The sequence below is a fragment of the Leuciscus leuciscus genome, assembly GCF_965113295.1.
Source record: "Leuciscus leuciscus genome assembly, chromosome: 1".
NCBI lineage: Eukaryota > Metazoa > Chordata > Actinopteri > Cypriniformes > Leuciscidae > Leuciscus > Leuciscus leuciscus.
In genome coordinates, this window is record NC_138725.1 from 84,622,419 (window position 1) to 84,645,125 (window position 22,707).

At 41.9% G+C, this 22,707-nt stretch overlaps 1 long non-coding RNA gene and 1 pseudogene across 2 annotated transcripts in view; both read left to right on the top strand.

The window, feature by feature from the left end:
* The window catches only part of LOC309500288 (trace amine-associated receptor 13c-like), a 248,844-nt pseudogene that overhangs the window by 209,113 nt on the left and 17,024 nt on the right, over positions 1 to 22,707 (top strand). The gene's annotated exons all lie outside the window — the stretch shown is intronic.
* LOC309497329 lies at positions 13,100 to 15,556 on the top strand. Its single transcript, XR_014205508.1, has 2 exons — positions 13,100 to 13,203; positions 15,376 to 15,556. It is a non-coding gene; the product is annotated as an uncharacterized lncRNA (long non-coding RNA).

The window sequence follows — 22,707 nt, forward strand, 5'->3', positions numbered from 1 at the left end:
GCTCACCGATTTACAAGGGGTGGGGAAAGAGGGGACTGTATTATCCCTTTGAAAAGAAGTAACTTTAGCCAGTCTGTATTTTCGGTCAAAGCTGCAAGGGAATGGAACTCCGTCCCATCAACAATTAGACGATTACATGCTTTTGGCTCTTTTCAGTCTCATCTTAAAAAATGGTTACTGACAATTCAGCACTGTCAACATTAGTATTGTATTCTTGACAATGGACTTCTTTGTACTAATTGTTCTTTGCTATGTTGCTCTCTTCTGTTGCAATCTTTCTCTTTCCTTTCTCTCATGTTTACTTTGTTTTAGATAATTCACGTTTATTTTGTATTTTAATAGTGATTTCTCTGGTTGTGCGTGAATTTGTTTTGTTTTTGTAATTACTATTATTAACTTCTTAATTTTTATTTTTATTTAAATTTTTTCTTATGTGATGTGTATATGTGTGATGCTCTGTCTCTGTTTTTAGGGTGACCTTTTAACATTCTGTCAAGGGTCTACAGATGAAAAATAGCCTTTTGGGCTAATTCTGGCACGTTTACATTTATGTTTATTAATGTGCATTGCCCCTGTAAATAAATAATAATAAAAAAAAAATAATAAAAAAAAACACGGGCTTCCTTGAAACTTTTCAAACATGTGAGAGCATCAAAATGATCCATGGGTGAAATTGATTGGATTAAATAAAAAATTTTGTCAGTTCCTATCATAATTTTAACATTTTGGCGTTATTGTTTAGCTATTTACCTATGTTTTCAAATTTCCTTAGTTTTTTTGTTGTTGTCTAGATCGGACTAACGGCTTTGAAGATAACCACAATTTTTTAAAGCTCTAAATGACACTTACAAAAACCATAAGGCGAAACCTGGCATGTTTGGTATTGTTGGACTCGGCAAGGATTCTTAGGAGGTCACTCCTGTGAAAAAAACACGGGCTTCCTTGAAACTTTTAAGGCTCCTTCAAGGCTTTGTGCCAATGACGTATACTGAGTTTTTTGAGATACACCAATGTTCTCATAGACTATCATGGCACCCTGGACAAAGACACTGAATGCCAATTTTCAGTAGACTAATGGTTGGGTGAACTTATAGCTATTTTCATGATTTTTTTCACTGTTATAGCGCCACCAAGTGGCCAATTTTCACGATTTTTTTCATGTCAACTCAGATTGAGCTTATGAACATGTGTCCCAAGTTTAGTGAAAATATCTCATTCCGTTCACAAGTTATAACCATTTTATAGCGCCACCAAGTGGCCAATTGTCATGATTTTTTTTCACGTGACCTCAGAATGAGCTCATGAACATGTGTCCCAAGTTTTGCGAAAATATCTCTTTCCGTTCATAAGTTATAACCGTTTTATAGTGTCACCTACTGGCCAATTGTCATGATTTTTTTTTCAAGTGACCTCAGAATGAGCTCATGAACATGTGTCCCAAGTTTAGCAAAAAAATCTCTTTCCGTTCACAATTTATAACCGTTTTAGTAAAAGTGGCCCTGGTGCCATCAAAGATTTTGGTTCCCCTTATCGACCGTTAATTGAAATTTTGAATTTTTGGGATGATTATTGATTGTCAGACTCCAGAGAATATTCTTGCAGTGGTTTGGTTCCAATTGGGCGAAAAACCAAGGAGAAGTTCGCAAAAATAGGTTTTTCAAAAAAATGCAATTTACTCGAAATTGGCGCCGGCGAGCAAATCGGAGATAGCCATTTTGTCCGCCTTGAGCCAAGGATTCCAACGATATAAGACACTTGATCCTGGGACAAACGGTCTAAGAGTTATGGGCGATTTTGTACTTTTGGTCGCTGTAGCGCCACCTATGGGCCATTCGGGGTCATACTCTGATAGGTTGTCCCCAAATTGAGGCCTACCATCTGGCCAGGTTTCACGTCTCTAGGCCTTACGGTTTGGCCTGCACGATGCGTTTTACGAATCCTTACAATTACAATAGGGTTTCAGCATTTCATGCTTGAACCCCTAATAAGAATGAAGGCTTTTTGCCAGTTATAGCGCCACCTATGGTCCGATCTCCATGAAACTCTGCATGCTTCCTCACCATGTTCTGACACATATGCTCATCAATTTTGGTGAAGTTCTGAGTTTTCATTTGGGATTTATAGGATTTTTAGTGTATTTTGCCACGCCCCTTTTCTAAATGACCCTGTTACAGCCACCCAAATGCAAAAGTGCAACTTTTTTTCGATAATTATTGATCTAGAGAGTCCAGAGAAATGTCCTAGACTGGTTTGGTTCCGATCTGGCGAAAAACCTAGGACTAGTTCGCAAAAGTAGGTTTCGGACAAAATTCGACATAGCAGAACATTTTTCGGGCCTAAATTGAAATTGGAGATGGCCATTTTGTCCGCCTTGAGCCAGGGATCACAGTGGTGTAAGACACTTGAGTCTAGGACAAACAGAGTCTAGGAGTTATGGGCGATTTAGTACTTTTGCACTAAATCTGTAGCTGTAGCACAACGTAAAATTTGTTTGCGCGGTATTCGAGAACGGTTTGACGAATCAACACGAATTCCATAACTTTTTGTCGGTACAGTGTGGAGATGATACGATTCGATATTGGTGAAAATCGGACAAACGGTCTAGGAGGAGTTCGAAAAAGTAGGTTTTGACTAAAAATCAAGATGGCGGACAGGAAGTTCGGCCAAATATGGCAAACTTGGTATCTATGTTCTCAGCGTGACCCAGGGAATCTATTAAGACCAGTGGCATTTCAATAGGCAGATTGATTCAAAGGTTATTAGCCTTTTTGGAAATGTTGTTATAACTTTTGACCACAAGGTGGCGCTGTTTCGAAACTTCTCACGCTCCTTCAGGGCATCGTGCTGATGACCCATACCATGTTTCGTAACAATCCATTCATGCGTTCTTAAAATACAGCATTTTAGCACAAAATTCAAAATGGCCGACAGCCAAAATGGCCGATATGGTAAAATTGGATATCAGTCGACTCAGCATGTTGGCCTGAATCTAACGAGACCAATTTGATGATTTTTGGGCAAACTGTTCAGAAGTTATAAGCAAAAATAGCCATTTTTCATATCTCCGGACCAGTAGGTGGCGCTGCGCCGAAACGCAGCATGTAGCCTCAGGTCATGCTTGTGATGACATGTGCCAACTTTGGTCTGAATCCAATAAAGCGTTGCGGAGATACAGCCTTACGTCTGTTTTCGCAAGCGCTACGTAAAATTTGTTTGTGGGTTTTTTCGAAAATTGCTAAGCGAATCAACTTGAATTCCATAACTTTTTGTCGGCATGGTCTGTAGATGATCTGATTCAATTTTCATGGAAATCGGAGCAACGGCCTAGGAGGAGTTCGAAAAAGTAGCTTTTTCGGAAAATTCAAAATGGCGGAAAAATTATTATGACGGAAAATGACATCATATGGTGCAATCGAATCGTCATGAGCTCAGGAATCAGAGGAAAAAAGAATTTTGTTTCTAGCCCTTGTGGTTCAAAAGTTATTAGCATAAACATGAGTGCAACTTTGGACAGTTGGTGGCGCTAGAGGGAATGACTTAGACACACCAAAATTGGTGTATTTAATGTTGGGACTGTCCTCTATCAGAATGTCAAACCATTACAACTTTCCCGCGATCGGTTCTATGGGCTGCCATAGACTCCCAGAGCGGAAGAAAAAGAAGAATTATTTTTGGTACGCTAACAGATACAATAGGTGCCTACGCACATTCTGTGCTTGGCCCCTAATTATTAGTCTGCCACCAGCCTGTTTTATTTAGCTGTGTGTGGTGAAGCTGCGCTTGACAGCGCCGAGCGGGAGAGGCTCACTGACCAATGTCCAGTCAGCAGTCAGAACTTTTCTTTTAGACGCTCCGTTTTGCCACGGGATGGTGATTGCAAATACTGTAATGCCAATCGGCTGAGGGTGGGTACCGATGATGGTGAAATACATTTTTACTGAAACTGTAATCATATCCGCGACCCGCGAGAATGAGACAGGTGATTGACAGAACGATAGCGGAGGCAATTAAAGGCGCAAGATAACTTATGTTAACAAAAACATTAATAAAAAAAGCGTTTAACCATTTCATGCATGAATTATGATAACCTCAGTCAGGATTTTTTTTTTCCTATGTGTTTGCTCTTAGGGCATGGAAAACAAGATTTTATTTTTTATTTTTCATTTTGCAAAATTTTCAAAGAGATTTTCAGATGTCCACTTGAATGGAGAGCATGCGTTTATGGTTTAAACTGAAGAGATATTGTATTAAATTGCCTATAATACAATAATCAAACAGATAAAGTATGTGTATTTAACAAACTAATCAATTAAATTATATCAAATCATCTGAAAACTATAAAATATATACAAAAATATATAAATGCAAAATATTGCAAAGGCAATTGAACTCCATACGTTTTCTATGCAGTATCCTGACATTTCATCTCTTTTTTCTCTAATTGATCCTGTTCGAGTTCATGCTTAATAGTTTGCCTTACTGTCCTCTGAATTAAGTAGTTATTAGTAAAAATGGGGGAAACTGGATCAAGTTCCTGTGGAATCAATAAATGTTCTTGATGGCATGCATTGTTTCTCGTTTTTATTGTTTGATTATACAGCCAGAACTGGACTTCTGTTTGGGTTCCACCAGTAAGTGACATACCTTTACACACATACACACACACACACACACACACACACACACACACACACACACACACACATATATATATAGCCTATATAATTTTTTTTTCATGGTATAATTATGTAATCTGCTTATTGTGAGCCTAAATGAGTAAATTGGTATTCAATCATTATCAGGCTGACTTGCTTTTTTATATATTGAAAGTAGTGTTTCATGTTGTCACTTCACATTTAATGGCCGCTTAGAATTAAATTGCTATGCAAATTCACAGTGCCTCCTTTGAGCTGCATTAGACAGTGTGTAATGTACATCTAAATGCAGGGTCAGATGCTGCTTCTGTGCCACCTACTGCAAAGCTGTGTGTTTGTTCATACAGAGTTCATCAGACAGCCTAAAGCCTCTTACGTTGTTGATTTATATTTCAAACAACAATTCGACATTTGCTCGCAATGTTTTTCTTACAAAAAACCTCATCATTCTGCAGGACAATTGTCTATTACAGTATACAACACGCTTTAAGAAAAGTTTATTTCCATCACACTGTAAAGTGTTTTTAAATATTACATATAGATTACATATACCAAAGATTTTACATGTTAATTACAGTTAGGCCTACCATGGGAAGTAGGGGTGCTGAGCGTGGAGCATGAAGAAATATGGTTGGGGATGAAAGTTCACACAAACAAAACCAAAAAACTGTGGTGTTTTGCCTATAGGCATACATATTACGTGTGTTTGTTTTTATTTATGCTGTATTATAAAATACCCATATTATAACAAATAAATAAAATATATTTGGAAATTGCCCTTTAAAACGAAGGCTCAGTTTGTGGTTCACAATTATTTGATTAAAAACAACAAAAACAATAAAACAAGGACAAAGTCACTTATATTAAACACTTTTTTTATTTATGTTTTTGTTAACATAAGTTATCTTGCGCCTTTAATTGCCTCCGCTATCGTTCTGTCAATCACCTGTCTCATTCTCGCGGGTCGCGGATATGATTACAGTTTCAGTAAAACTGTATTTCACCATCATCGGTACCCACCCTTTAGCCGATTGGCATTACAGTATTTGCAATCACCATCCCGTGGCAAAACGGAGCGTCTAAAAGAAAAGTTCTGACTGCTGACTGGACATTGGTCAGTGAGCCTCTCCCGCTCGGCGCTGTCAAGCGCAGCTTCACCACACACAGCTAAATAAAACAGGCTGGTGGCAGACTAATAATTAATATTTCTGATGTAATGATTTCTGTGAAACGTGTAAAGTTGCACAGAAGAAAGCCCAATAGGACCTGCCCTGTACAGTTTAAGAATCGGTAGCCATAGTAGAGGACTATTATTTTGTTGAACAGACCTGACCTGGGGTGCGTTTCCCGAAAGCATCGTTAGCCAACTATGGTCGCAAGTTCCCTCGTTGCCAATAGAGTTCAATGGACATTGCGATGAACTTGCGACCATAGTTGGCCAACGATGCTTTCGGGAAACGCACCCCTGAGCGACAACTGATGACGTCACATGCTCAGATTTGCTTGACCAATCGGCGGAAAGGGGCGTGTCAGGCCGCCCAGATGTGGAAAACGAATTTTTAAGTCATTTATTCGTTTTTTTGCCTGTGAACCAAAAAACGAAAAATCAAGCCGAAATCTCGTTTTTTCGTTTTTTTGAAAAAACGAAAAAACGAATAAAGGGGCCGTTTTCTCATTTCTGATTATTACATTTCAAATTGAACAAAGAACTGCAAAGCGTTACACGGACCCTAGGCTACTGCTTTAAAAAAATGTCACAACGCGTTTTGAGATTGTTTTGAATTAAACATTGAAGTTTAAAATGTAGTGTTTTGGCACACCAGGCCGAGTGGCGTTACGCATTGTTCAAAAATCAGGTTTTATTCTGGCATGTTGAATTGGCGTTAGATTTTTTTTTTTTGATTTATTAGATTTAGATTTTAGATTTCGTTAGATTTATTTTTCTCATAACAGCTAAAAAAACTTAATATATGCCTTAATATGACCTACTTAATAGGCAATAGGCATATAATAGCCTATATAATAAATTAGCAAAACTTGGCCACTAAATATTTAATTTTCAATTATTTTAATTATCACAATTAAAGTTTTAATTTTATTAAATTGAACAAGCACAACAATCAGCATTTAATCAAATATTCTAAAAGATGTTTATTTCAACATAATATTTCGTTTTTTCGACATAATATGTGTGCGTGCAACAAGCAAGATGTGTATTTGTAAATCCGGTGATGCGTGCATTGATTTTTATCAATAAACTAGTGTTTTCTGACAGTGTCGACTGCAAAGATGAAGTTGACGATCGCCATATTTGTAGTGAACGCACCTAGAGAGAAATGCACATAAAGACATAATCAGAGAGTAGCCTTTTTCTTTTCGTTTTGAATTATTTCGTTTGAAGACATTTCAAGCTTTGTGTATTTGATGTATTTATCATGTCTGTGTGAGGCATACGCTGAGTTTCGTTAAGTTAGGAGGATGAGATGCGCTCCAGCTGACGTGCAATGCAAGTGACCGCGCGGGCGCCTCCATGATTAGTGTCTGTTATATTTGCTTCTCCTACTTATTCAATCCAGGCAATTGGTTGATGAAAAATTGATTAAAATTAAGATACAATTTATAGAAAACGAAATTCACTTTAAAGAAAGGTTTTCTACTAAACAACACTTAATGAAGTGGTCAAAATCATGTCTGACCCACTCCATATCCATCTCTCGATATAATGCATCCTATCTTACTCGTGCTGTTCACTTTTCATATTCAACATAGATGGAAAAAAATAACATTATAATATTTTAACAAAAATGATACTAAATGAGATTATTTAATGGCTAAAACAGTATAGTAGGCATATAGACTCTATTTGTACAAATTGCTGCACATTAATTTAATTAAATAAAACCTTGTAACGAATTCACACTGTAGGGTAGACTGTGTACAGTTGAGACACCTTAAATAACTTGGGTTCGCATCAAGCACAAGTTGTGATTTTTGCTGTGCACTTGCATATTAGTGTCAGCTGGGAAGGAAATATAGAGACCAGACCTCTTGGAACTTTAATTGAATACATAGCGTTGGTAAAGCATACTGAAATTACATCCCTACACATTTATTAGGCCCTACTGAAAATAAATGTATCGAATTTAAGCAAAGTATTCATACCTTGAAATGTGCGATGGGTTTTCAAACTTAATTCATTTTCTTTTTCTTTTACATTTTCATTGTTTTTTTTTTAATTGAAAGCAATACTGTATTGAAAGTATTTTTCTGATTTGTTCGATCTGTTTTGAAAAATGTCTTCCGTTGCTATGGCCGGGTATAACTGTCAGTCATCTCAATCTCGTGAATGATTCACACACACACACAAAAAATAATTTAGCAGATTAAAGACGAGCTTCATCATCTTCATTTTCTGGTGCAATCGGCTGACAGTCTTCCTTCATCAGATGTGTCGTCTTTGCAGCGGCTCAACTGGAATGTAGAAAATTTATGTTGTAATGTACAATTGATAATTAAACAAGATGATTGACTTTAATAAACAGATGCATATTTAAGCATCAAGAACGGAAAAACATAAACACTGTCGGCTACACTGAGATTCTATCTCAGATCGTTTGAAGCTCCGAGAGGCTATTGTTAATGCATTGACCACAGAGCTATCGTCTGAGCTATCAGACTATAGACTGAGCTATCGTCTGAGCTATCGTTCCCTACAAGTCTGTTTTATTCTCTGCTTTGTTTGTTTATATTTTTACATATTCAATCAGTCTCATTTTTGTTCAAATAATGAAAAAAGTTTTTTTTGTTTTTTTTTACAAGATCTTGCGCCATGTTTTTTTTGTTTTTGTTTTTTAAATAAACAGATAGGAAACTTACCTTTTAAAATGCCGCAGTTGATGCTGTTTTGCCCTGTCACTTGCGCCACCCGGTATAGCCTAGTCATTTCGCGAACGACTTTGAAATTCGACTGGTTTATTTTTGCTGCGGCAGTAATAGGCATTGTGGTTGATTATTTATTAAAGAATTCAATTGGTAATCATAACAACATGTAAGCCTATTTAATTCTGAATATAACAAAGAATGCTTAAACCGACTAACATCGGTTAGTAACTGCAAGTCCTGGAAATGTTTTAATTTTACGGTAAATTATTTTAATTTATTTCACTGTTATGTTTCAATTAATAAATCTACAAACACATTAAAATAACACGAAGTAAATGACAAGTAACCTATTGACATAGCCTTTCTAAATTATAGAAAAACTGGGCACACAATGTTAACGTGTGTCTACTTTGTTTAAATTTAATGAATTTGATTAGTTTAACCACAATATTTATCTTGAATTTATCTGTGACCTCAGCTCAGATTACTGCCGCGGCAGATTACGTCATAAAGAGAATAAACTGACACTTTTCAAAGTCTGTGATTACAGCGCCACTCAGCGGTAAAAGGCAGCAAATACACATCCCATTTTTGCCGCCGCGGGAACGGCGGCGGTAAAAGTCTCATTCTGGTTGTCCACCATCTGTATACGTAGAGTGTGTTACCTGCCTGTCATCCTGCCTGCATGTACCTGTGAGTAAGATTTAAGTAAATCGTTTGAATTGGAGCCTTTGGTCTTTGAATCTCCTTTAACCTGCACCACACCCGTGACAGAACAACCGACCTGACTAAACATGGAGCAAGGGAGTTTGTCTTTGGAGGAATATGCAGAATTATACCTTGACTACTTTCAAGATGTGAGTAAAGATCCACATATTCTAAAGATGACGTTTTGGAGTGGATTGAGCAATCCACTAGAGCAGATGCTCTTGTGGGGTGATTTTCATCTCCCCTTCACGGAGTTCATCGACCGCACTCTGTGGGTGTGTGGCTCTTCCCTCACAGTGGGAATCGTGGACGATCCACTCATCCAGCCTGACCCTCTCATCCAGCCCGATCTCCCTTCTCCACCACTTATGTCCAGCTCAAGGCCTTCTTCACCGCTGGTCCTGTCCAGCACAAAGCCCTCACCGCTGGTCCAGCCCAGCACAAAGCCCTCACCGCTGGTCCTGCCCAGCACAAAGCCTACAAAGCCTTCACCGCTGGTTCTGCCCAGCACAAAGCCTTCATCGCTGATCCTGCCTTCTTTGAAGCCCTCTTCACCGCTGGTCCCGTCCAGCCCAGAGCCTTCACCGCTGGTCCCGTCCAGCCCAGAGCCTTCACCGCTGGTCCCGTCCAGCCCAGAGTCTTCACCGCTGATCCCGTCCAGCCCAGAGCCTTCACCGCTGGCGCAGCCCAGCACAGAGCCTTCACCGCTGGCGCAGCCCAGCACAGAGCCCTCCTCGCTGCCCAGCTCAGAGCCCTCCTCGCTGCCCAGCTCAGAGCCCTCCACGCTGCCCAGCTCAGAGCCCTCTTCACCGCTGGTTCCGCCCAGTTCAGAGCCCTCTTCGCCGCTGGTTCCGCCCAGCTCAGAGCCCTCTTCGCCGCTGGTTCCGCCCAGTTCAGAGCCCTCTTCGCCGCTGGTTCCGCCCAGCTCAGAGCCCTCTTCGCCGCTGGTTCCGCCCAGCTCAGAGCCCTCTTCCCCGCTGGTTCAGCCCAGCTCAGAGCGCTCAGAGCCCTCTTCGCCGCTGGTTCCACCCAGCTCAGAGCCCTCTTCCCCGTTGGTTCCGCCCAGCTCAGAGCCCTATTCCCCACTGGTCCCATCCAGCTCAGAGCCCACTTCGCCGCTGGTCCCATCCAGCTCAGAGCCCTCTTCGCCACTGGTCCCATTCAGCTCAGAGTCCTCTTCGCCGCTGGTCCTGTCCAGTCCAGAGCCGCCTTCATCACTGGTCCTGTCCAGTCCAGAGTCGCGTTCATCACTGGTCCTGTCCTGCCCAGAGCCGCTTTCGCCCCCTGCCTCTTCCAGTCCAGTGTTAAAACCTGATATTTCCCCAAAGGAATTTTGGGGGGGGGGGGGCTATCAGTCGTCCCTGCCATGGCCACCCGAAGGGTCCGCACCGCCATGGCCACCCGAAGGGTCCGCACCGCCATGGCCACCCGAAGGGTCCGCACCGCCGTGGCCACCCGAAGGGTCCGCACCACCGTGGCCACCCGAAGGGTCCGCACCGCCATGGCCACCCGAAGGGTCTGCTCCGCCATGGCCGCCCGAAGGGTCCTCTCCGCCGTGGCCGCCCGAAGGGTCCTCTCCGCCGTGGCCACCCGAAGGGTCCTCTCCACCATGGCCATCTGATGGGTCGTCTCCGCCCTGGCCGCCCGAGGGTCCGTCATCTCCACCATGGCCGCCCGAGGGTCCGTCATCGCCACCATGGCCGCCTGAGGGTCCGTCTCCGCCATGGCCGCCTCCTCAGCATTATCTGCCTGGACCGCCCGAGGGGTGGTTTCCTGCTCCTCCGTGGCCACCCCCAGGGGACGTCTCCGCCCTGGTCCCCCGAGATGCTGGTACCGTCCTGGAGTCCTCGGTCCCTAATCGCCTTCCGGAGAGGACTTCAGGACGCCCACCCCCCCCTCCCTTATTTCTTGTACGGCGCGAGGACGCGCCTGCCGGGAGGGGGAGGTAATGTCACTGTCAGTGTTGTGTTTCTGTTTTTCTGTTTAGCTCATCTGTTTCCCTGGTTACCCTCATTAGTTCATTTGTATCACCTGTGTCTTGTTAATTACCCTCTCTTGTATCACCTGTTTTCAGTTCATCGGTGTGTATTTGGTTTCCTCGGTTCAGTCTGTCATTGTCGGTTGTTAGTTATACGTAGAGTGTGTTACCTGCCTGTCATCCTGCCTGCCTGTATGTACCTGTGAGTAAGATTTAAGTAAATCGTTTGAATTGGAGCCTTTGGTCTTTGAATCTCCTTTAACCTGCACCACACCCGTGACAGTATGTCAGCACCAACGTGGATGGGGAAAGAATGCCATGCCGCACCCCTAGTTCACGCAGCTGGTCGCGAACAACATCGAACTGCTTCTGCTGCCTGTGCACCTCCGTAGCAACATCAGCAAACAGCTTCACACGTTGGTTCTTGTAGAAGATATCCTTCTTTGTTTTGGCAGCTCTTAGTACAGTTTCTTTCTGCTTGTAGTTAAGAAATCTCATGATTACCGTTCTCGGCGAGGCATCGGTGTCTCTCTTTGGCCCAACGCGGTGAGCCCTTTCCAGGACTAAAGGGTGACGCATTGGGTTTAACTCCAGCGCGTCTGTCAACCAGCTCTCCAAAAACCCGCGGTAACCCTTCCTTTTACAGTCCCCTAATTACTATTTACCGGGTAAATATATGGTAAGTTATAGTTGGTTATTGGTAATTACCACAGGTAACAAGTATGTAAATGCAGAGAAACTACAAACTAATTACTAGGTATTTACCGGGTAAATATATGGTCATTTATAGTTGGTTATTGGTAATTACCACAGGTAACAAGTATGTAAATGCAGAGAAACTACAAACTAATTACTAGGTATTTACCGGGTAAATATATGGTAAGTTATAGTTGGTTATTGGTAATTACCACAGGTAAAAAGTATGTAAATGCAGAGAAACTACAAACTAATTACTAAATATTTACCTGGTAAGCATATGGTAAATTATAGTATTTTAGTGTGTAATTACTTAAGGTGATTAGTATGCAATTACAGAGAAACTACCAGGGAAAAAAAACACCACTGTTAAATACCAACACCACAAAGTACTGTGTACTTGTTACCTGTTTAGGTTGGTAATAACTCAGATTTAATTGTGTACTTCCTCAGAATGTAGGCAGCCAATTTTTAGAAACACCTCCAGTATTACCCATCAATTCAAGTTAGGTTTGTAGTTATCTTAGGGTTATGTTGGTAACAGTCCATGTTTATTTATTACTATCTTGAAATTAAGACGGTAGTTTCCAATAAATTACCTTGTCTTACATAGTTGTTGTTCATTGCTACACCCATTTATAGAGGGTTTATCAAATAATTTACCTTACACTTACCTGGTAACTACCCCGCAGGAACAGTTTTCCCTAATGTCATGGCACATCTTAAATACTGGGTATGTTCTTGCAGATGTTTTTACAATTTACTCAGTAAGTAAAGTGCAACTGTACTGTAAAATGAAGCCTTGTTTATTTCCATGGTATTACAGAGAAACTACCAGGGAAAAAAATTGTACCACATAACCTGATCATTCCCTTTTCCATATGTAGTCACAATTTTTTACCTCATATGTCCTGCAACGTTTCCAAGGAAAACATGACAATTTACTCGATAAGTGTAACTGTACTGTAAAATGAAGCCTTGTTTATTTCCATGGTATTACCGGAATTGTACCATATAACCTGATCATTCCCTTTTCCATATAGTCACAATTTTTTTACCTCGTATGTCCTGCATCGTTACCAAGGAAAACATGACAATTTACTCAGTAAGTAAAGTGAAACTGTACTGTAAAAGGAAGCCTTTTTATTTCCATGGAATTACTGGGATTTTACCCTATAATCTGTAGCTATTACAGATTATAGGGTAAGATCCCAGTAATTCCATGGAAATAAAAAGGCTTCCTTTTACAGTACAGTTTCACTTTACTTACTGAGAATGTTCAACGTGATCACATGAGAATACGTGTGTATTTTTACGTAAAGTGTAATTCTACCATACGTACGTTTACGTACGTTTTATACACACAGAAACGTATAATACTGATGTATTTACAGCACTAAAACGTAAAATGTTTACGTATTAACAGCACAAAAACGTAAATTATTTACGTATGAACAACTCTACCGATGTACATATTTGTACATATTCTTATTTATGCATATTAAAATCGGGGCATTAATGTTTTGACTCTATTGCATTCAAATGTCTTATCAATTACGTTTTCAGTCGCATTTATTACCCCGGTTTCACACCGCAAGTGTCAGCGGCGCGTGAGCAGCGCATATTTTTTTCGCCGTCCATGTTAATCAATGAGTGCATTCACACCAGGAGCAGGAGCAGCGCGTGAGCGTGAGCGTCAAGCAGGAGCGTCGCGTGAACAGCAGTGCAGCGGGGGTTTCGGCGCCCAGTCTATTTTTTGCTGTGCTGCTCACGCTCAATTAAAGTGAAAGCACACTTTTGATGGACAAAATAAATGTGATTTAACACAAAACGTGCTCAAAATGCACAGAATAAGCATGTCAAGAGTTTTAACAACAATGCCAATGTCTAGTGTTTTAACAATTATGTCAGAAAAGATTAAGTAAACAAATATGTGTTTACCCATTTACATTTTTTAATTATTCGTTTTGGGTGAAAGTATGGTATTATTATAAAAATACAATAAAGTCAAACTAGCCACAAAATACGATATAAACTTTGAGTTTATTATGTAATACACAGACACTATGCTATATAGGCTCTAGTAAACATGTGCATGCGGCAGATGATGTAAACACAACCTGTATCAATGGATGACACGAGGAGGTCGAGAAGCACAAAGTGCTTTATGACCCAAAAAACAACACGTTCTAAAAGGAATTAAAACAAAATGTTTAAATACGTACGGCGGTAAAGTAGACCATGAACAACAATTTTAGATAAAACAAACTCTTCCAGGTATTAAAAATATTCTGCAAGTTATAATGTATAAAAACAAAAATGTTGAAAGAACTTGCCATTGTTTGAAATGGTTTTATTGTCTGCCGAACACGCTTTGCAGCCGCTGTGACGCTGTACTTAGCTACGCTTCCAGTGTGAATACTCGCGAGAGTCTGCTGCTGCAGTGACGATGTAGTCGCGCGGACGCGCCGCTCACGCTTGCGGTGTGAAAGAGGGGTAAGCCTACATGCAGTTAAACAAGAATACACTTTAAAACCTTAAAAATACCTTATTTAATCGTTTAACCATTTTAATATTTAGTTTATTTACAGTGAGACACAAAATGCGTTTTCTCCAATAGAACAATAATACACCAAAACCCAACATAAATTCACAAAAGACATCAATTTTATTATACTTGATATAATCCAAATCTTTAGAATCCATACGTTTGCAAGAAAGAGATCCAAATTCAGCCCTTTATCCAGTGAGTGATCTTCATCTCCATTTCACACAGGCTATCACAGCAGCACAGTCCGTAACTGTCAAATCCCGCGCTCGTGATGAATTCAAATTCAAAAATTGCGCCCTCAAGAAGCGTTACGACATGTTTTACGGCAGTGATATCAAACGCTCAATGGCTCTCGCCTGTTCGTCTATGTTCGTCACAGATTGCGTCATGCCGTATTTCAGTCGGTAAACTACATTTGAAATGGAGAAGCGCGCGCGCCTTCACACAGAGCGAAGCCGGATTAACATTTTCATGGATTAATAACTTTCATGGATTAATAAATTAATAAAATTCTGCTCTGTACCTCATTCAAAACTATTATACACTGAAAGAGAGGACTGTGACTGCAACACATCGTCATGTGAACGACTTTTGGTACCGGTTTTGACATTTTCGCAATAAATAAATTATTGTGATTACACGCATGTTGTTTTTCTTCATAATTGTAGCCTATGTAGTTTTAAGAAATTGTTATGGGTAGGTTTAGGGGTAGGAGTAGGATTAGCTGCTAAAAAAAAATATTTTAATGCTATATTGTTAATAAAATTGCCATTTCCCTACACTCTGTACGTTTTATCCTTTTTATATTCTGTATAAAATGGGTAACGTTATGTTTAGTTTTCTATCTTTGAAAATTACGTATTAATACTACGTATTAACAATGAGACCAGGCTGGAATGTTTTAGTTAAGTTGCAGAACACACATGGTAAAAGTTTGTGATTTCAAAAATGTTTAAGCAGTAGCAAAGGATGTGGTAAGAGTCTGGTAATACAATGGAAATAAACAAGGCTTCCTTTTACAGTACAGTTGCACTTTACTTACTGAGTAAATTGTCATGTTTTCCTTGGTAACATTGCAGGACATACGAGGTAATTGTGACTAAATGGAAAAGGGAATGATCAGGTTATATGGTACAATTCCGGTAATACCATGGAAATGAACAAGGCTTCATTTTACAGTACAGTTTCACTTTACTTACCGAGTAAATTGTCATGTTTTCCTTGGTAACGTTGCAGGACATACGAGGTAAAAAAATTATGACTATATGGAAAAGGGAATGATCAGGTTATATGGTACAATTCCGGTAATACCATGGAAATAAACAAGGCTTAATTTTACAGTACAGTTACACTTTACCTACCGAGTAAATTGTCATGTTTTCCTTGGTAACGTTGCAGGACATACGAGGTAAAAAAATTGTGACTATATGGAAAAGGGAATGATCAGGTTATATGGTACAATTCCGGTAATACCATGGAAATAAACAAGGCTTCATTTTACAGTACAGTTGCACTTTACTTTCTGAGTAAATTGTAAAAACATCTGCAAGAACATACCCAGTATTTAAGATGTGCCATGACATTAGGGAAAACTGTTCCTGCGGGGTAGTTACCAGGTAAGTGTAAGGTAAATTATTTGATAAACCCTCTATAAATGGGTGTAGCAATGAACAACAATTATGTAAGACAAGGTAATTTATTGGAAACTACCGTCTTAATTTCAAGATAGTAATAAATAAACATGGACTGTTACCAACATAACCCTAGGATAACTACAAACCTAACTTGAATTGATGGGTAATACTGGAGGTGTTTCTAAAAATTGGCTGCCTACATTCTGAGGAAGTACACAATTAAATCTGAGTTATTACCAACCTAAACAGGTAACAAGTACACAGTACTTTGTTGTGTTGGTATTTAACAGTGGTGTTTTTTCCCCCTGGTAGTTTCTCTGTAATTGCATACTAATCACCTTAAGTAATTACACACTAAAATACTATAATTTACCATATGCTTACCAGGTAAATATTTAGTAATTAGTTTGTAGTTTCTCTGCATTTACATACTTGTTACCTGTGGTAATTACCAATAACCAACTATAACTTACCATATATTTACCCGGTAAATACCTAGTAATTAGTTTGTAGTTTCTCTGCATTTACATACTTGTTACCTGTGGTAATTACCAATAACCAACTATAAATGACCATATATTTACCAGGTAAATACCTAGTAATTAGGGGACTGTAAAAGGAAGGGTTACCAAACCCGCACATGTCGGAGCCCTCACAATTTTCAGGGAGACCCACCAGCTTAAGATTGTTCAAACGCGATCTTGTTTCCATATCGACCATTTTGTCCTCCAGATGTTTATTTATTTTCTGTAAACTCTCGACCACCGCTTTCAAGTCGACCTGCTCGTCTTCCACGTTAGACAGACGCACCTCTGCCTCAGCCATCCGCTCTGTACATTCAGACATATCCTTTCTTGTTTCTTCTATAGCTTTCAGTGCGCCATCAAATCTTCCCGCGAACTCTGTTTTCAAATTGCGTATCTCTCCAAATATCTCATCTGTAGCCATATTTAGCAGCTGTTGGTCTTTGCCGGGTGGAATCATCGCGTTATTGTTCACATCACCTTCGTTAGTTTCTTTGCTAGCAGCGTTAGCATCATTCATAACGTTAGCTTCCTTGCTAGCTGGCTGCTCTATGCCATGCGATCCAAAGCCTGTTCATTTGGATTGCGTAGTTGATTTAGGCTTATCTCTACTCCCTCTTCCAGTGCCAGGCATTTCTACGCCAGTTTCACAGTTTCAGAGAGTTTTTGGCTCAACTAAAAGGGTTAGGGTTAGGTTTTTTGTAAATATTACAACAGCTCCCCCCTCTCTCTGGCACTAGTCCAGAGGAGAAAGGAGACTGAGGAAGGCACGGGCCGACGCATGTTAGACTATACCATGCTCCCCCTTGGAGCGTGCTCCCCCTTGGAGCTAACCCCTACTAATCTTCCAACTAGGTTTATGACTATAAGGGCTCTAATGGGTAGGGTTAGAGTAGAAATAGGTACAGACCTAGTTGTATAATCCACAGGGTTACTATGGGTAGGTATAGGACAGAATAGATACAAGCCTAGGTCTACAAGCCACAGAGTTACTATGGGTAGGTTTAGGACAGAATAGATACAGGCCTAGGTCTACAAGCCACAGAGTTACTATGGGTAGGTTTAGGACAGAATAGATACAGGCCTAGGTCTACAAACCACAGAGTTACTATGGGTAGGTTTAGAACAAAAGTAGGTACAAGCCTAGGTTTACAAGCCACCGGGTTACCATGGGTAGTTTTTAGAATAGGAGCTGGTACAGGCCTACATCTATCTCGATAAAGCACCACCAATTGCCAAACTGTTGTTTCTACCACCAACCAACTAGGCTGAAAAACCCACAGGATTACTACAGTTAGAACCTAATTTCGCAAACCACTAGGACTTAAACTCCCTTCCCTATTCCCCCAAGCAAGTGCGAGAGGGAAATATTGAAGACACTCTCATCAGTAGTGTACCCCAGATTTATTGGGTGTTTTGGCCCTTTAAACACTAGACACCCTCCTCTGTGGCGGCCTATCCTGGATGATCAGTCCAGGACGAGTGTCTCATAGCCAATTCTTAATCAAACCAGATCCTCACAAACACTGTGGTTGGGTTCTGGGTACAGAATTTTACCGAGATTGAAATTAACCCCTGTTCTCTTTTCCCTTCCAGGACGACCGCTAACTGTGCCAACCTCCGGCATTGGAACTGACCGCTACTTCTCTTTACCATAACAGGACGACTGCCGGCCGTACTGATCCCCAAATCGGAACTATCAGGTAAGAACATGACTAATTTCTCCTGAAACTGACTGCTCTTTTCCTTTTCCATTACAGGACGACTGCTGGCCACCCTAATCTCCAACTCGGGACTCTCAGGTAAGAACATGAATCATTTCTCCAGAAACTAACCGCTCTTTTCCTTTTCCATTACAGGACGACTGCTGGCCACACTAATCTCCAAATCGGGACTATCAGGTAAGAACATGAATCATTTCTCCTGAAACTAACCGCTCTTTTCCATCACAGAATGATTGCTGACCCCCCAATTGGAACTCACCAGGTAAAGTAACCTGAAAAACGACCAAACCATTTGTTCTTACACTGCTACAAAACGTTTCGCCTCGAAATAACTTCCCAGTCTCTCAAACCGGTCAAAAGAAGACTCACAATGAGGCGGGCGTCGAGACTGGCGGATGCGGAGCATCAAGCTTCTACCAGTCCTCTGCCCTAAGAGTCAAGACCAACCAAACCGACGCCATCCCATTACAGGACGACCGCTGGCAGTGTTGACTCCTGAATTGGAGCTCCAGGTAAGAGAATCCGCCCCTCTACCGTAACCGAAAACGATGCCACGATCAGTGTGTAAGTATGTTGTTGCAGGATGTGCTGTTGCATGAAGGGTGCTAGCCACCCATAGAAGATTGGGCACCATTTAAGACCTGTTCGCCCCAGGTCACCTTCCCTGCATGCTGTCCAAGTGGACCCAGGGGGGCTGGATACGTACCGCTTTCCCAGGCAACCCTTCGTTAACACCGCAAGGTATCCAGGTTACCTGAAAAAAGCCTGCAAGGAATGGTCTACATCCGGGGGCCCTTTGTCAGTCAAATTTTTAACACCAAATTTTTTTGGTGTTAAGTATTCCAGAAAATTACTATTTGCAACTTCTGCTCAGACCAACTTAGAGAAACAAAATACCACTCCCCTGTCGCTTTAAAGAGCTGTCTTGGGCTCTAATTCCACTATTAGAAAAAGTCGATTTTTCCGACAGAAAAAAATCGATTTTTTCGTGATACTCGGTCTCGCTCGACCCGATTTCATCGACCTACCTAACCGAAAATGACAAACCCTTCTTCTCCTCCCTGAGAAGGATCTACATTTCTTAAAAAGAGGCTCAGATACAGGAGAAATTTCCAGGACAGTTTTCCCAGATTCCTCCTCATCATCACATTCTGCCCCTTGTTGATGGTTCTTTTCTATTAATTAAAAACCTATTCTATTTAAAGATCTACCCGACCACATTCCCGCTTAGATCCCAGAAAGTTCCCTCCTTTCATTCAGACCATCTGGGACCCTGGTTCCCAACCTCTCTATCCAAACGAACTCTTTGAATAATCTCTGACTTAGGGTCCAATTCGGGTTATGTTCCAGACCCCTTATTGTAAGTCGCCGCACCCCATGCCGCTGAAAGTGCTCAACCAGTGAACGCCTACTTGTGTTCATGGACCCTTTGCGAATGATATACCTATGCTGGTAAAGACGAGCCTTGATTGAATTCTTGGTCTGACCGACGTATTGCTTGCCACACCGACCACACTGAATCGCATAAATACAATTCCTAGCCTCCAACGGAATATTTGGAAGAAAGAACGCCCTGGGCTGGCCCCAAACTTTAATGGTTCGAGGTCTCTTTCTTTTCAACGGTCTCGGTTTCTCCCTAGGTTTGCGAAGCCTGCTATGGACTAGCAGATCTCCCAAATTCGTATTCCTCTTGTAGGCTGCCAGAAGCTTAATATCCTGACCCTCAGGGGTGTGTGCCAATGTTTCCGCAAAGCTGCCCCTGATCTCCCTGGTGAGCCTGGCAGCCTCCGGCGTGAACGAAAAAATGGCCGGAACCAAGACCTTATCTTCCCCTGCAGGCCTGGGCTTCGGATTTGTCTGCAACCGGCAATGCTCTTTGTAAATCGCTCTGAGCCGTGACCTAGAATAACCTCTCGCTCTGAGAGCTCGGAACAACGTGCACTTGGCCTCCTGAAAACTCTCTTCCCGTGAACAAATTCTCCTGAACCTCAAGAGCTGAGATAAGACTATACCTCTAAACGTGTGTCTCGAGTGGTAGCTACGATAGTGCAAAAGAGCGTGAGTATCTGTCTCTTTGAAGAACATTTTGAAATCCAACTGTCCCGTAGAAAGAAACTCAGGCCCCTTGTACACCATTGTATCCAGGAACTCTATGGCCTGCTCATTTATGACGGCTTTCACCTTAATCGAGGCGTGATGTGCATTTAACACCCCCAAAAAAGTCTCGAACCCCTGTCGACTCCGGTCCCACACTCCCCAGACATCGTCTAGAAACCGAAAGTAGGACAAAGGGACCTCCTCGCATTTGGGAAAGACAGTCTCCTCCCACTGGGCCATGTATATATTCGCGTAAGCTGGCGCAAACCTCTTTCCCAAATCGTTCCAAAATTGCCTCATCCGGTCGAGAGGCATCGGGAAATCTGGCAAAACAATCTCGTACTGCCCTCAATCCCAAAGGAGTCTCAATGTTAGTATACAGACTTTCCACGTCTAGTGAGTAGGGCTGGGCGATTTAAATCGCGATATTGTTATGCGCATCTCATCAGTAAAGCCGGTTCCTTGATTAGTAGTAAATCGCCACCACCTGTTTTCAGATGGAGCGGCATTTACTACAAAGAGTTAGGGTTAGGGTTAGGGTTAGGGTTAGGGTTAGAATTGTGAAAAGACAACGCCTTCCCCCCAGACCGCCACTCCGGGCTGCCCAGTTTGGTTTAGGGAAGCCGCAGGAATGCACTGGCCGGCGCATGTTTTTGATGAGACTGATCCACCCCTTCCGCTATTTCTTATTCATACTACCTTCTTTTCCACACACCATCCCTGTGGTATTCCTGTTTTGGCCAACCCCATCTCTCCATCACTCTACACAAGTCCCCAGAAAACCCCTCCCCCTATAATGGAGCCAAGAAGACTCGGGCTCGTCCGGTAAAAAATAAAAAAATAAATTATTAGCAATTAGTGAATATTCCTCCCGCCAAGGGTAGATTTAGTTTACGGTGACCCCTCCACCCCAAGTCCTACATCCATATCCCCCCTGTGTGTGGTAGGTTTTAGGTATGTCCACCCACTATGCCCCCTTCCCCCCAGAAGGCTGGGTTTTAGTGCATGTACCGTTACAGGAAATGCCCAATCAGACCCCTGACCCATCCACCCCCCGTGTGCTCCTTACTACAAAGCGGGAAAAAATAGTATCCAGTCCATCCGACCCATCTATCCAAGGAACACATCCTCAGTGGTGTACCTCAGGATCATCAGGTGTTTCGGCTCTTTAAACACCATACACCCTCCTCTGAGGCGGCCCACCCAAGGGGATCAATCCTGGGTGTGTGTTCCAAACAACCCCTAAGTCTAACCATCCAACGTCTCCATGAACTACTCACCATTTACAACTACGCAAATACCATCGTTGGGTGTCCCACAAATTGATTCCAAATAAATCCCAAAGTACCCCCCATCCCCTACAACCTCAACCACTTATCTAACCCTCTGATGTTAACCATCGATAGAAGATTGGGTACCAGTTACGGCCTTATCAACCCAAGGCCACCGTCTCTGCGTGCTGTCCAAGTGGACCCAGAGGGGTTGGATACTTACCTCCCTCCCCAAGCAACCCCTTCGTTAACACCGCAAGGTATCCCGGGGCACCCGAAAAGGGCCTGTGTCACGAGGTTCAGATTGGCGGATACCGAAGTACCAAGCTTCTACCAACCGTCACCTCTAAGTCAATACCAACCCCAACAGACATCACACTTAACCCTTTCAACCCTCTTCCTCCCCTAAAAAAATCCCCCTCCCCCTTTTTTTAGATTACTCACCCGTCCATACTCACCCACGATCCCCCAAACCTTCATTCCAACCCCAATCTCCTCTGGCCGTAGCTTCCCCCTATCCCGCTAACCCAATACTTTAGTTTGCCACAGTCCCCCCATTTCCGAAGGCACTGGCTATTTTTTTGAGGGTTGTGAAAAGACAACGCCTTCCCCCCAGACCGCCACTCCGGGCTGCCCAGTTTGGTTTAGGGAAGCCGCAGGAATGCACTGGCCGGCGCATGTTTTTGATGAGACTGATCCACCCCTTCCGCTATTTCTTATTCATACTACCTTCTTTTCCACACACCATCCCTGTGGTATTCCTGTTTTGGCCAACCCCATCTCTCCATCACTCTACACAAGTCCCCAGAAAACCCCTCCCCCTATAATGGAGCCAAGAAGACTCGGGCTCGTCCAGTAAAAAATAAAAAAATAAATTATTAGCAATTAGTGAATATTCCTCCCGCCAAGGGTAGATTTAGTTTACGGTGACCCCTCCACCCCAAGTCCTACATCCATATCCCCCCTGTGTGTGGTAGGTTTTAGGTA